General features: G+C 39.4%; 1 protein-coding gene across 1 annotated transcript in view; it reads left to right on the top strand.

Moving 5' to 3' along the window:
• LOC145438243 (peroxisomal multifunctional enzyme type 2-like) overlaps positions 1 to 14,051 on the top strand; it is a 364,670-nt gene that overhangs the window by 215,917 nt on the left and 134,702 nt on the right. The window lies entirely within an intron of this gene.

Here is a 14,051-nt window from a genome sequence, read left to right as displayed (position 1 = left end):
ACTTGATCCCAACACTGGACTACAGCTCCGACTCAACCATTGCTGGAAATCTACCTAGAAATTAAAACGTATATTTCCGTTTTAGTAAGTATATAACCACCAAATGAATAAAGCTATTTTTTAGTTTAAAAATATGGTTGCTTGTATAAATTGTATATTATCACTGTACTACTCACACAACCGAACGCTGGAAGAACTACTTAGTGCTGACTTGATGTGCTCGAGGCCTTTTTCGAAGGGTATTGAAAGGGAAAGATGTCTCTCTAACTTTCACGTACTTTTAAAATCCTATTAGAGACGAGCGCAAAATGCAATACGTCGTGACGCTAAATCCGAAATTTGGCGACCAAGGGCTCCAGTCTATAAATTAGCAAGACTTGTACGAGTTTATCACTATATGTCGGCATGCTTCCTAAGACGACGAAGCTTTGAAACAGAGATTTATTCCTGTCATGACAACTACAATATTCAATGGTGGAAATACCCGAAGTAACTTGTGATTTTTATGTCTGATGTTTATCTTCAACTGTTGGAAAATTATTTCGAATAATGTTTGACAACACGTGGTGGCATTTTTGAAAATCGACAAAGCTTTCCCTGAGGATAGAATATTCTTTCTTCCAGCAATTACGAAATTCAGAGGCGGTCAAGTAACGAAGTAGTTGTACGTTTACCGATTTCTCATGCAGTTTTTTTTCTGCGTATACTATATACTTTCTCAAGTGATTATGGTTTTAGACTATAGTTCCAATTCAACGTTTAGGAAAACCTACATACTGTATACACTTGATACTTTGTAAATTTAGCTTATAAAGCTTTTGCTTTATGAAATAAATCGTCATGACAACTAAGCAAAGCGCCCCTATATCACGGTAAGTGATAGCACCTTTGTCGTGACATTGGTTATTTTGCGTTAATCGCAAAGATGCACGCTGCAATCCCGTAAGTAGTAGTGCAGAGCGAATCGACAAATTCTCCGACTCCGATCCGGTTTTTCAATTCTCTGGTCCGGCTACGGCCGTATCAGGAAAAAGTACTGATCCAGCTCCGATGCGGCTCCTGCCAAAAAATGAAAAGGCCGACCGGAAATCCGGCCCTACACGGTATGGTGGTTCGGTGAATTTATGAATATGGCTCGTTTATTTTCGCACTGGCTTGGCGCCTGGCGGTTACTTGCGTGTGGCTGGTTGGTTGGTAGTTATTGAGTTACAAACTCCATGCTTACCCATAAAGCTTCTGACCTTATCAAAAAAGTACTGATCCGATCCTGTCCGATCCGGCTCCGGCCAAAATTGAAAAAAATCCGGCCACGGTCCATGCTCCTCACTAGTAAGTAGTCACCTCTTATTAACTAAATGCTACAGCGACAAGTATACACTATACACTATACAGTATACATACATGCGACCCTCTGACTAAATCTACCTTTTTACCTACTTACTTGGGTACTTTTCTGACATTCCTTTTATAATTCTACTTGAAGTAGTTTTGACTAGAGCTCGACTGATATCGGGTGTTTTGAGTCGATACCGATAGAACCGATAACTTCATCGATAACCGCGATATATTCAGCCGATATTCAGAAATATGGCATCTAGCTTAATGCGCGTTTCCAAAACTTCAGAGACTTCATTTGGACAGCTTGCCAGCCATTGTTATGCTTCGGCATGAAATAAACTGTAACGCCAAATCTATCAATATTCCCTATCTAGCAGTACCGGATTATGTCTCTGACTCTCTACTACCTCCCTGTGAGGTCACGAAAATTGCCGATATGTTTTTATCTGTATAATTCCCGACACCGATATTTCTTTCATATAGTGTGCTCGATATTTTCGACGAACCTATAATAATCAGTCGGACTCTAGTTTTCACGAGTATTGGTAACGGAGTTGGATTAATTACAATATTTTAATTCAATTACAATTACAATTACAATTACTTCCTTGCATGTTTCAATTACATTACAATTACAATTACTCAATGCTAAAAATATCAAATTACAATTACAATTACAATTACTGTTAAATATGTAATTATTTACAATTATAATTACAATTAATATTACTTTCAAACAGGTAATTGATTCAGTAAAGAGGTGTTCTTTGAGAACCGTAGCGACGTAATTAGCAACAATCTCAAGCTATTCATGTTTCATTCCTGATATGTAGAATACCATTTAATTAAAAACTCGAACGTATTCGAACTATTCCTAATCATGAGTACTGAAAACTACAGGCACAGAAGAATGTTTCAAGCGACTGTTAAGAACCAAAGGTTTGAGCGACTAACAGCGAATAGGCTACAGGACAGTCAATGAAATGTAATTAAACGATTAGGCTACTCAGAGCTGAGTCAGGATAATGAAATGTAATTGGTAAGGCGTCAGCGATAAGGATGATACCGATAAAGTGCGTAAAATTAAAATAAATGAAAAAGGAAAGAACCACCTGATAACTAAGAATTACAATATTTTGGTACGCATTTACATTTTCACTTGCTCGGAAACTGTTAGATTGCATTTGATGAACATTAGGGTGCGAAAAGTTTCTGGCCCCAGTAAATTAGGCCAAGATTGGAGGTAAGATTGGGATAACATCTATGCAAATGCGTGATCAAGTTTGATGAAGCGTTGGTTGGAAACTTGAATTTTTTTGCTGTTGTTGCAACAAGCCTCGGTACTGGTCAGAGATTTAAAAAAAAACTTTGACCGTGGTGTAGGAAATGGTTCAGCACAGGTTTCAGAAGAGTTTATTTGCTGTTCATCCATTTTTGAAATATTAAGATTTAGTTTAGCCCACTGGTTCTCTAACTTTTTTAGACACCCCCCCCCCCCCTTTATGACAGCGAATATTTCGTGCCCCCTCTTCGCCATAGCACACAATGAAACCAGAACGTTAACAATCCTTACATATAGTTAGATGGTATGGAAGGTTATGACTGTTGATGAGAGAATTCTCCAATACGAAATTCAGACTATACACCGAGCAATAACCATAAAACGGAGCTGAATCGGGCCAAGCGCAGAAAAGATTTCAGTTCACCGGAGCGTCACGCCCCGTTTAGATGCTTTCACGCCGCCCAAGGGGGCACGCCCCCAGTTTGAGAACCACTGGTTTAGCCTATATTGTAATTCACAAAGTTTTCTGTTGCTGCTGAAGTATGGGAAACAGTTTAGCGTGACTGAATTATCTAGTTATAACGCAGCACGCATAGAACATCGATGTAAATAGGCTAATTATTCCATGTGTTGACTGTTTACTAAGGCCTTAAGGCCCCTCGTCGTCATCCTGGTTCGTACAGGATTTTCACTGGTGCGATGAATAAATGATTTATTAAATTATCATTTTATGTTGTGATTGTCAGATTTCCATGAAAATGTAATTGAGATTGTAATTGAGCAAAATTTTGATCAAATTACAATGACCATTACAATTACACAAAATAGAAATGCTTCAATTACAATTACAATTACAATTACAATTACATGAAAAAATGTAATAATTACATTCAGCTCAATTGCAAATTACAATTGATCCAACTCTGATTGGTAGCCGCTATACTTTTATTAGCAATTGAGTAGATATCTTCGAACACATCTATACATCATATAGCTATGTCACAGATAGGTCATAATTAAACGTGTGGCCGGTAGATAAACCGTTGGCTTGAAATGCACCAAACCAAGCAGCTTTAACGCGTATAGTTCCATATGGGGGAGTCAAACGTCGTGTTTACAATAGCTCGGAAACACGGGAACACGTCGTCAGTCACAGCGGTGACATTTTCTCAATCTTAACATGTAGTTGTCGAACACGATTCTCTAGCACAGTGGTTCCCAACCTTTTATTCCCCGTGGCCCCCTTGCGCAGGCTTCTACCACCGGTGGCTCCCTGCTTACCGTGACGTCACGTGGGGCCATTATTTCTTCACAAGCGTGACGAACCCCCCTTTGACACCAATCATCGCTGGAGCACCATCCGTACACCTTGACGTAGCCTAATACAACTATACCGGGATACCGGCATTACAGATTTCTCCCGTACGGCATACCGCATGATTTTCATACCGGCATACCGCCCACCCCATACGGCAGAACAACACACAGGTACAGGCTCAAGTCACTAACATTGCCCAGCTGGGAACATCCACCGTAGGCCACCATTCGCAAACCCTGCCCAGGGCTGCAATGAATGTACCTTTGATATAGTTCTTCGGGCATCACGTTCCGGGAAAGACTAGCCCTGGAACGGTGCGATCTGCGTTTTTTTTCGTAGACCCGAGATATTTACTCGATGTCGTCGAACCGTAAATTCGTTACTCATATTGTTTAATATCGTACCAACCCCTTACTCCCGACAGAGAGTGATAGAGAAACTACAACTAGCCTGCTGAGGAGGTACAACCGCTAACTAGGACCTTGTCTTCGTTATCTGCATGCCAGATTCAGCCATCTCTGATCCTCGACTTTGCCACAATTGTGATCATATTTGAAACTTCACGCGTTAGCGTAACAGTGACGTACGAAGCACCCACTGTGATGCAGTGGTTCCGATCTTACGCAGCAGACTGCACGACACCGAAAAAATAGCACGAATTCAAAATAGTCAAATGAAAAAGTTGGTGAAAAATCTTTCGTTATCGTGGCCCCCCTGCAACTGTCTCGTGGCCCCCCAAGGGGGCCACGGGCCCCCGGTTGGGAACCACTGCTCTAGCACATTTTCGTGGCCATATATGAAGACGGTCCAAAACTTTTTTAAATTCCGCTTGACTCATTAACCTATAGCTGCATGGTGAAACTGTATCACGGTGCCGGATTTCCGATGGCACGACTTGGTGATTGCTGTCCATCGAATCAGAATGTAAGACCTTACCATTTCGAGAAACTCACCAGTTCTTCGAGATCCTTTGCGATAAGTCACGCGTAAAGATCAGCGCTCCGCACGAGCATTGAGGTCAAGACGGTTTTTGCATGAATTCGTGCAGTTTTCGAATTATGATCATTCCTCGTCGCGGAAATCAATGAAGTGAAATCTCAAGATAGGAGAAATACACCGGAAGAATTGTGCCTGAGGCTGAAACCTAATAAGAGGTTATCTTAGACCGCAATGAACTATAGCCTACTCTATATTTGGAGTAACGAATTTCAGAATCGCTGTAATTTGTTCTCTTCGAGCTTTGCAAAATCCTCTTCATTCCATTATTCACTTTTAAGCATCCATAGGTCCAATAAAAGAGAAATACAATGAAATTCAGCAATAATCCGCATTTGCTTCCATACGGGGTGATCCGTGACAGCTGACCGCTCAATACCGAAATTGCTATTACCGAGAATGCTAATACCGAGAAGGACAATACCGAGAATGCCATTACGGAGATGGACACGACCGAGAATGCTGCTAACGAGAATGGACATTATTTAGAATGCATATCACCGAGAAGGACGCGACCAAGAATGGAATGATGTCCTAATTTATCACAATATAAGTATGACAGATTCTGCCTTAGGTATATGATTATCACTGTTCAACAGCCAATTTGCTTTTGAAACGAATTAAGTCAATCTTGGCTAATCTGGGGTCGCTGATCACGAGTATCAACTTTAAATTTGTTGCCTTTAGCTTTCTAGGTAATAATATGTCATCATGGTGATCAGCAACGGAAGTATATCTAGTTCCTGCGGCTACTACAGGGATATTACCTTCTTAGGCTTCTTACATAAATTGTTATGTCTTCAGTTCAGATTATACTTTCGATTTCATTACACTAATTCTACGTCTAGTTCAAATCGTTCTGGTATACTTCAGAAATCGCCATCTCTGCTTGTAATTGAGCAGAGATTTAAGCCCATTAGCATACTTCTACTTCCATTCGACTACCAACAGCATTCACCACCTATCGTTTTCCATACCTGAGCTTCATATCGAGCCACGTTGATCACCGGATGACAACTCAATACACTGCAATCACCATTCCTACACCAGAAAAGCTTGTCTCAGTGTAAAACGTTTTGCAAATATATCCCGAAAATCCCTACATCCAAATTCAAATTTTCGAATTGAAATCCGACCAAAATCACTCAAGTCTAGTTTTCTCAAATGCAAATCCATATCCAAGCTCATCTTTTGGCACTGAGACAAGCGAAGCAGTCATTCGTCCGGTGTATAAATCTGACGTCGCCCTTTAATTGCAATGCTCATCCGGCATTCATTAAATCATTTGCGATAGCTAAGTTTTGGGTTTTCAGTTAAAAGCCAGAGGCTGCATTTACCTACATCATTAGACGCGGTGGTATAGTACAGTAAGGCTGCATTTACAGGACCTGTAATAATCAGCGGTGGAAATGAATCGAAGTTTACATCGGGGTTTCAGTGGGTACACTATGTCGTTGCTCTACTTCATAAATCATTTGATATAAAAAGTAGCTCTGCAGCCTTATCATCGATTTGCAATAAGCCGGCGGGCACGGCAGTTGCTGTGTAGTTGTTCCGTGTTCGTATAGTAATTCTACATCTATGGTCAATGGTCATAGCTCAGAGGTCATGGTAATTGTACAGCCGATATTCATGATTTCTGAGCTGTCGGCATATAGCAAGGCCCACTTTCGTTGTCGGCATTTTGTGAGACATCACTTCTGCGGACCAGATAATGTTGAGGAGTATGACTGTTGAGAAACGTCGAAAATACGATTATATCGGACTGCAATTAACCGAGATATATAATAACATATAATTAACCAGCCTGTCTGAGCTTCCCATATCAGACGCTGATACTAATTTCATCCGGTCTATAAGGCAACGTTCGTAATTCAGTGCCTGATTTTTATTTGTTTTCGCAATTAGTCGGGTTCGATTCATGATGACTTCGCACCCTCAAGCGCCGGGCCACGTTACGTAAAAGAATAATCTTCACCATGATGTGTAGGTCTTTCACTGAAAGGTATATAGTTAGTCTAGATATGGCAGAGTAGTATTGTTAATCCGGCCAGATGGATTCGCTTCGAAGTCACAGGAAAACCTTATACACGTGTAAGCACAAATCTATATTAATGTATTTTGGTTTATTAGATGAAGGAATTTTCACAATATGCTGTGGTAAGTTAGCTCCATTAGCACCGCATACCTAACTCTTAACTGCAATTCCTGGTTACAAATGAGGGTAAGATATCACTGCATAGAACAGGCCTGGTACGTCGTAATGCCTGTGCTTGGCATTGTTACACTTAGGGTTGCATTTAAAACAAATGGTTGTTTAAAACACTTTGTTTAAAACATGTTCTAAACAGTGTTTTAAACAAAGGTCTTTAAAATAATATGTTTTTATAAGTTGTATAATTATACCATATTTGTGTAAATACTTTCCAAAACGATGTTGTATGCGAGGTGGTCAGTAACGAAGTACTTCTACTTTTTTGAAGTACTCAAGTAGATCTGATTTTATAGACTTCTACTTCTACTTGGTAATTGTGATCTACTTACTCACTTTTCGCTATTTTCAGTTTGTCAAGTAGAAGTAGTTTAATCCCCCAACGAAAGATAGCCTGTGGAATTTCGGGGCTGTTTTCAGGGAGTACCAACATTTAATATTCATAAAAGTCAAGTAAAGCCCAGAAATTTTGTTGCGCTTCGCGCACAGTAGTTATGGAGTGACAAATATGTTTTCACAAAAGTATCAATGAATATAATTTAGGTACCGGATTGCTTGGTTTCGCTCACACCGCATTGTCGCCCATATCAAATATTTCATCACAATAAATATGGCGCACCATAACGTTTGAAACTACCGTTTCGCAATCTAGCAATTACCTATCATTTCATAATCTAGCAGCCCATGACGTGTCCTGCTAATCTGGAAAATCCGACTTTTCTAACGTTACATCTGTTTTAGCAGATCAACTTTGAAGCTTTATGGACAAAAGAGATGAAATATATTTTCCGCTTTTTAGAAGCGGTATTTGGATTTCACTTTTAATTCCGAGTATCATACATTGAGTTCTAATTACTTTCAGTTCTTTGGTATGCAGAACATACATGTTGAAGCATAAAAACAAGTGTCATAAAGCCTCTATTCTCCGAAAATAAAGCTACATTAAATATGACTTTTACGATCCACAATATTTATTATTAACGTATACTAATCGCGCAAAGTGTTGAAACCGTATCCGATACAACTTTTTCCGTATTGCTCTTTGCCTAAACTTGGCGCCTTATAATATGGGTAGGGAGCCATGTCACGATATTCTCTAAAACGGGGTCTTCTAGTAAACAAAGGGTTAGTATCGCATTTTCATATCAATACTATAATTTGCATACCATGATGCGAAAGAATGCTTACTCTGTCGAAAATTGATACTTCCTGGGATGCATCAATACGAATCAAGCTCTCTGCACCTTCCGCATTGCTCAGTTTGCAGCTTTTGACAGTCCATGCGAACGAATTAAGACTGTTTTCAAAATTACTTACTTACTTGAGTAGATTTAGGGGGCTTAGGGAAGAAGTACTTCTACTCGTACTTGAGTAGATTTTTTTCGTCGCTACTTCTACTTCTACTTGAGTAGTTCTCTTGACTACTTTGACCACCTCTGGTTGTATGAGCATACGGACGACGATTACCACCCGATATAGCAGACGTATGCGATATGGGGTGGCTGGAACCCTCGAAATAGTCGGTTCAACAGCTATAGTACGTAGATATGGATCATTGGTACGGAATGAATGAATGTTTGTTTGTTTTGTGGTATTCATTGTATTTGTCGACTACTATGGTCATTTACACTAGGCCGATGTTGTTCAATTTTTTCGCAACTGTCGACTTATAACCAAAGGTGGTCAGAGTAGTCAAGAAAGCTACTCAAGTAAAAGTAGAAGTAGCGACGAAAAAATCTACTCAAGTACGAGTAGAAGTACTTCTTTCATAAGCAACCTAAAACTACTTGAAGTAGAAGTAGAATCGACTGACTTTAAAAGTACTCAAGTAAGTAAGTAATAATAATAATAATAATAATAATATAATAATTTATAGAGCGCCGAATATAACAATATATCATTACTACACTAGGGCGCTGTACATAAAAGGCAATAAAATATAAAAGTAAACGATATGTATAAAAGACGAAGTGCATAGTTGTAGGGCGGAATGAACACTACTCTAGTTCGAACGCTCGTGTGAATAAAACGGTCTTGATTTTGCGTTTGAAAACATATAGTGAGTCACATAGTCTGAGTAGTCAAGTCAAGTAGTTGTGAAAACGATCCTAATTCGTTCACATGGATTGTAAAAAGTTGCAAATTGAGCTATGCGAAAGGTGACGAGCTTGATTCATATTGATTCATGCCAGCAGGTATCCAATTTTCGATAGCATAAGCATTCGTCCACATCGTGGGATGAAAATGATAGTATTGAAATGGAAATGCGATACTAATCCTCTGTTTTAGAAAATAGCATGGTATGGCGCCATCCACCATATTACAAGGCCAATAGTGTCGAAGAGCAATACGGAAAAGTTGTTTAGGATACGGTGTAAACACTTTGCGTGATTAGTAAACGTTAATACAAAATATGGTGAACCGTAAAAAGGCCATATTGTGTAGCTTTATTTCCGGAAATGATGAAATGATGGTCACTGGTCACTCCCTAACCAATGCGCGCAATGCGCGATAAAAATTCTGGGCTTGACTCAACTTTTATGAAAATTAAATGTTGATACTCCGTGAAAACAGCCCCGAAATTCCTCAGGCCATATTCATGATTGAATGATTGAACTACTTCTACTTGACAAACAGAAAATAGCGAAAAGTAAGTAAGTAGATCACAAAATATTACGAAGTAGAAGTAGCGAAAATCAGATCTACTTGAGTAAGTACCAGAAGTAGAGGAAGACTACTTGAGTACTTCGAAAAAGTAGAAGTACTTCGTTACTGACCACCTCTGCTTATAGCACGGCCCACTTCTAGGCTTTTTGTAAGACACCGCTTACGCGGATGAGGTAGCGAGGAGGAGCCTAGGTAAACCTCCAAGACTTAGGTATAGGAATTTTGAAGTCGACCTCGGTCTGACCCATTGGTGTCGCAGCCGCGGATCATACCAATGGGCTATCTCGCCACTGTACGGAATGAATGTTCTGATGATGATGATGATGATCGCCGACCGTAAAAATGCTGCAAGACGATGTAGTCCTGAATAAAGATATTTTTGTTCCGTATATGACAGGGGTTGGGAGCTTATTTCGTCATGTTTCACCATGTTTTCAATCGTGAACACTAATCCAATATGACGTCACAATTGAATATGTATGAAGTCATGACTAGAAAAAAACACAGATAAAAACAATAAAAATCATGTTTTAAACAAGGGCCTTGTTTTAAACATGTATGTTTTAAATTAATTTTTGTTTTAAACACAACCCTAGTTGCACTGACGACGACGACGACGGGGACTGTCAGCTATACTGCTGTACGAGTGTACGTACACTCACACCGAACGTGACTGGTTTAGAGGTCCGTAACTGATGTTGGGATATTAGGACTGATTGATAGAGCGTTCGTTTCGATGTTCTGAATAATAGGACTGTATTACGCGTTATCTTTTAATGTTGATTTCATGAACTCTACGCATGCGATCCAAAGTGCGAGAAAGAAAGACTCAATCCATTGATTTGACGCCAAATGAGAGTGTGTAATTTCGGATCCATCCACAGTGAGCTCTCCCAGTTTCATGTAAAATAGTTTGTTTGGAAGACGTGCTTGCTGGCTGGCTGGATTTATCGCTGAGATTGATATGATTTCAAGCATCGGTTAATTCACATGACGCAAGCGGCATGGTATAGTGCTTTTCAGGTTAGGGCCGGGATAGGCCGGCGATATGGCAGATCAACAATTTATAGTTACAATGTACTCGTATGTATTCGCTTGACCAAAATTAGCACATGTCGTAGTCTGGTAAATTGATGGTACAATTCTCGCCATTGTTTATTCGAACTCAATATCTATTTCGGTGTCTGAATCCGACGGTAAACTATTTAAAATCAGTAACAGATTTCAAACGAAAGTGTCCAATAATCATCATCTCAGTATATCACGGAAGACAGTGCGGAAAGTTGCAACGAGACTTTTCCGGTGAATTCTGGATACCCCATCAGAGAAACACCAGAGGCGAATACCAAACTTTTACTGATATTGATAAAATGCAAGCGATGGATTTCATCGAATTATATTTCTTCCATATGAAAAAATAAGTTTCTGTGACCTATTGAACTTACCTTTTAACTGTGCTAACAATGGAGTGAAGCGATACATTGAATGTTTACATATACAAATATTGTCATTTCCGCCTGTCTATAGTTATAAGCATATGTATCCAAATTGTGGCATAGTAGCCAATGTAATGTTCGCTGCTCAGACTAGTCCAGGGGTTGGAGGAAATGCGAGAGATATCCATAATCCACAATCCAGTCCAGGGGTTGGAGGAAATGCGAGAGATATCCATAATTACAATATCGGCCATATCATAGTCATGAAGTAACAGTATTCGGTGCGGATATTCGATTTGCATATTAACTATAATACATGAAATATTATCAAGTATCAGAACACATTTATGTGTTACCTGTTTGGAAAAGTTATTAAATAAATAACTGTGTTACAGTTGCTCACTTTCACCTTCGTCACACGCTTTTACATATATGATATATAGATATCTGAATCAATGATTAATGGCACAAAACTTGAATATTATTCGTAATGAAAGGTTCGCCTGAACCTTGAAATATTTCTCTACATTCTTCGAAGCTCTTATTCGATGTGACCCTCGCCTGGAAGAATCTGCAATACGAAGGTAATTACGAAAGCTGATCGAAAAGATTTGAAGAATGTAAAGAAATACATTTCTATCGACTTTACGTACTTTATATGGGTATTACAAGTAATATATGATATCGGCTGTGATATCGATAAAATCAAAAAAGATGTTCAATTCATTGTGTCCGCGACACGTCCAAACATAGCTGAGTAAGGCGTAATACCAAATGATGGACGTTCATAATTGTGACCGCTGAGTTTAGTCTAAACTGATTTGGTGTGGGACTTTGAGGACTCAACAAGTTCCAGAGCTGATGCCACACATGTCTACATATAGATACAATGTAATTATGTGGTTTATTTTGTGTGCAAATAGCACTTGCATAATCACATATTGTGGTAGATGAGTGGGAAACGCCTCACGTATTGCTCTTAGCGATCAGTCTCGACTAGTATGAAATACGCGTTGAGAATCATGCACAAATACACTATATTCTCATTAATGCAAGTACGACGGTGCAAACAATGGCGCGTGCAGATGTACATGTCGCTTTAGGACAGGAACGGCCAAGCTTTTCGGCCAAAAAGGCCACATGAGATTTACGAACCATTGCGCGGGCCACTTGAATATTGATGACATTTTTTTAAATCCTCTTAGGAGTGAACCGGATTAGGTAACGATCAAAACAAGACTTATATTAGTACGCATCGAAATCGATAACAATTAGGTAATGTAAAATAAGTGTGCTAACCCCACGAAGCGCGAAAATTTGTCAAAGTAATTGAATGAATTCCGTCAATAAAAATGTCACTTGCATATATTGCGGGTCGCTTATGTATGCCGCTGGGCTCATTTGGCACATACAGGATTAGGCCTATTCGGCGCATGGACATTGGACATATAAATATTGAAGATTTCGGCGAAGATGAGTCTATCATTTCGTGCAAAGGTTTCATCGCCGAGACGCGAAGTAGCATGTAGGCCTATAGGATGACACGTTCTCTCATAATTGCAAATATAGTACGACTCAATTCTGTAAATCGGGCGTATTTTTAATTTTCGGGAGGAGGACCAATACTGAAAGCAAGAAATTGAGTGTCAAGAAATCGCGCGAAGTGTCAAGAAAAATGTCAATTTAAATATATCTTCCATGAAATATTCTACTTTATGTTCATATACGAAGGTCTACAAAAAGTGTGGCTGGCCGCTGGCTACGCCAATGCGTCGGAACTGATATTTTAGTCATCAGCATCCCAAATTTTGCGGTCAAGCTAATCAAATATTTGGTTGGCCTTGCAAGTTCACAATAAACTACCCGGTAAATTCATTTTTTGATATTATAACTAATTTCGGGAATTACCTTGCGGATTACCCAAGACCTTCTAGCGGGCCACATTTGGCCACGGGTTGGCCGCCACTGCTTTAGGATATCTCCGATCAAGCCGTATAATATCGGAGCCAAAATTTATACCTTTCGTCACGACTTAAGGTTGTTAATCACCGATGATTTCCGATCTTTGTTGTCGGGATGCAATCCGCGAAAATGCATGTGCGACTGTGCGTCCATGCGCGTTGCGCATGTATAGATCACAGTTGAACACGAACAGTTGCAAAATAGTTTTGTTAGGTCTTTGTGTTTGTGCTCTGGAGGCGTACGAAACCACGCTATCTTGCTGGGTGGTTGACTCAGGCAGGTATCGACTCGATGAGTATAAAGGTGTGATTTTACTGTACCATCTCAAACGAAAGGATTCTACTCTATTGTAATTGGTTATTTTTGCTTGTAGGCAAACACTGCTGTTATTTGAGGTTCTGGAATAAAGAGAAAAATTTCAATCGACATATCCGTCAGTGGAGCGGCCAATGCCACAGCCACTTTTCAAATAGTGAAATTGCAACTTGCCCCAGTCCTCATAATGGGCGGTAATGGTTACGGTAAAGAATATTTTGTTTATTCATAGGATCAGTATCGAAACATTGAGAGTTCCTATACATAGTATATGTAGCTGTATACCACACCAACCACTTGCAAACTTAAGCAATTTTTGTCACGTCTTTTCCTTAATACAATGCTTATACTTCCACTGGAAAACTTGGTTGTAAGATCACTCCAATATACAGGTGAAGCAGACCAGTTCAGCAATATATAGTTCGGGGATGACTGATTGATACCAAAATATCTTTATATATTAACACCCTATTTTCCTATAATGAGGGTTGATTTGTATTTCTTTGTTTGTGGAATTCATGGTAT

Source organism: Botryllus schlosseri, chromosome 4, assembly GCF_051294905.1.
Source record: "Botryllus schlosseri isolate E-star chromosome 4, Bs_hap1, whole genome shotgun sequence".
Classification (NCBI taxonomy): Eukaryota; Metazoa; Chordata; class Ascidiacea; order Stolidobranchia; family Styelidae; genus Botryllus; species Botryllus schlosseri.
This window is presented reverse-complemented; position numbering and strand designations above follow the sequence as displayed.